General features: G+C 39.3%; 1 protein-coding gene across 1 annotated transcript in view; it reads right to left on the bottom strand.

The window, feature by feature from the left end:
• The window catches only part of LOC106878411 (uncharacterized), a 37,945-nt gene extending 35,601 nt beyond the window's left edge, over positions 1-2,344 (bottom strand). Inside the window, exon 1 of the mRNA XM_052976618.1 lies at positions 1,895-2,344. The gene's annotated coding sequence lies outside the window, so the exon portion shown is untranslated. The remainder of the gene's footprint in view (positions 1-1,894) is intronic.
• Between the last annotated feature and the right edge of the window lie 532 nt (positions 2,345-2,876).

Raw genomic sequence — 2,876 nt, forward strand, 5'->3', positions numbered from 1 at the left:
TTCTACAGCTGGATGCCCTTCCTAACGCCAACTACTCAGAGAGTGTAGTGGGTGCTTTTACGTGTCACCCGCACGAAAACGGCCACGCTCGAAATGGTGTCTTTTATGTGCCACCCGCACAAGCCAGTCCAGGGGCACTGGCAACGATCTCACTTGAAAATCCTACGGGAGCCAGTCAGGCGGTACTGGCAACGGCCACGCTCAAAATGGTGCATCTCATGTGATATATATATATACAAAAATACATAATTCAAAAATCTGTTCTGCCCACACCTCTAGTCAGCATTTGTCATTTGTCATTTTCTTTGTGAGATCTAACAGCGTCATATTTTCCTTCATCACCTCATCCCAAGTCTTCCTTGGTCTCCCGCTTCCTCTGGTTTTATTTAGTTTAAGCGCATGGCACATCTTTATACACGTGTCACCTTTATACACCTGTCACCTTTTTACACCTGAATCACATACCAATACCACCAGCCTTCTCTTTTACACACCATGCCTGATTTCTCTTAGGTTTTTCTCTCACCTCATTAATACTCTGTTGTTATACATCCAATGGAGTATGTCCATTTTAATTCTTTCTAACCTTTATAGTGTGAAACCCCAGTGTTGAATCCCCACCTCTCACACTTATGTCACATTACACTTTGCACCCAAGTATCATATAATCAGCTCTTGACTTCAAGGGTGAATCCCTTTCTTGCCAGCAGCATTAATAGCTCCCTAAACTTTCTCCAAGTTTTTGCACTGGCTGTTATGCTCTCAGAATACACAAACCTACAGATAATTAGGCCTCCCAGGTAACAGATGTTACCTGGAAATTAGATGGAGTCTATATAGAGTTTTTGCTTGTTCTCATAATAGCATAAACCGTGAACCAGGAAAATGATTACCGTATTGTAACGTGTACAAGGAACACTTTTTGTCAAAAATTCGGTTTAAAAAATATGGGATTTTCTCATATATGGATAGTATTATAATCCATTACAAAATCTTATTTTCCAAATTTTAAGCTCCCAAAATTAGGGGCTTCCTTATATACGTTAAAATACGGTATATGTCAGTTAACAGAAATAAAATAATCGATAACTGAATGTCACATACACACATATTTCTCACATGCCTTATGGAAAGTTTGTCTAACATAAAAATTGATAGTGTCGTTCATTCCGATGTGTACAGAACTGTTGTCATAGTTAACTGGTCGTAAGACGCAATAGCAGTTAAAAGACGGAGGGATATTTATTTGTGAAATAAGTGGTGGTGGTGGGGGAGGCATTTATTTAGAAAGTAACAACGAAATGGTATAACGTAAAATGAATATGTAAAAAAAAGGTGGTCTTTTGTTTCAGGTAGATACATGTGCGGGATTAAAAATGAAACTAAACAATCCGGGTTCCCACTTTGCCATTTGACCTGCTAGAAATACCAGCTAAACCTTCTTTAAATCACATCCTACTGATGCTCCAGCGTGACCACGACCTTAACGACCGAAAATAAACTGAAGAACTACCGTCTAAAGGAAAATGGAAGGACGTTATATAATGTTGTCTTTCTGAAAAATGGAACAGACAAGGTGGTCACGACTGGAGAACCATAAGGGCTACGGATTGAAAGAGTGCCGAACAAAATACCTTGTGATATTTACTTACGGTTCTTTATGCTTTGAATTCAAATCCCAACAAGATTAACTCTACTTTCCTCCTTTGTAAGAATCGGTAAAATTGAGTTCCGATCCAATATTGGTGCCGTTAAAATAGTCGACATTCCCTCCCTCCCTCCCTCTCATCAGTGGTCTTGTGCTTATACCAAAAATAATTATAAGTAATATTAATAATTATAAGTAACTTGCACTTTTAAGATGACTAAATAATGAGAAGTCACACTGACTTACCTCCCTTGCATTTATTAGCAACCAAAAACTTTGTCTTTCTCTCCTAATTGTGAATATAAGCAGAAGAAGAATGTAAATGTTCCGATGGAATTGTCCGTAAGATTCCAGTGAATATGGGATAAAATCTGATTTGAGAAGAAGCTTAGAATAAGTGGGGGTGGAGTAGAAATATATGAATATATGGTCAGGAATCCGATATGGAGTTTCCGAAGTGTTCTCGAAGAATGAGACTAAGTTGCTCCGTTGGAGAATTGTGATAGAATGACAGAATAAAGTTCGATAAGCAGCGGGAGGAGAATGTCGAAATACACACACATACACCCACAGAAGCACTGATACGCACAGATATATATAAGTATATATACAGACACACACAGTGATATACGTTTAAATGATTCAGTATATAGATGTAAAAGCGTGTGTTTACATGTGGGTGGGAATGTGTTTGTGAATGAGAGAGGGGTTGGATGAAGAGGGTGGTATTTAAACTGACCAATCAGATGCCGTTAACCACTGCACATTCTTACGTAAAAAAAACAACTGCTGTGTCTTTTATTGTTGGAAGGAAATATATCGCTAATAGATATCTACCTTTTCCCCCCTATTTCTTTGTGTCTTACCTACGTACACTGTAGTGTGTGTATGCACGCGCACACTCACACACACACACGTATATACTCTTTTACTTGTTTCAGTCATTTGACTGCGGCCATGCTGGAGCACCGCCTTTAGTCGAGCAAATCGACCCCAGGACGTATTCTTTGTAAGCCTAGTACTTATTCTATTGATCTCTTTGCCGAACCGCTAAGTTACGGAGACGTAAACACACCAGCATCGTTTGTCAAGCGATGTTGTGGGGACAAACACAGACACACAAACACACACACACATATACATATACATATATACGACGGGCTTCTTTCAGTTTCCGTCTACCAAATCCACTCACAAGGCTTTGGTCGGCCTGAGGCTATAGTAGAAG

Source organism: Octopus bimaculoides, chromosome 25 (assembly GCF_001194135.2).
Source record: "Octopus bimaculoides isolate UCB-OBI-ISO-001 chromosome 25, ASM119413v2, whole genome shotgun sequence".
Taxonomy (NCBI): domain Eukaryota; kingdom Metazoa; phylum Mollusca; class Cephalopoda; order Octopoda; family Octopodidae; genus Octopus; species Octopus bimaculoides.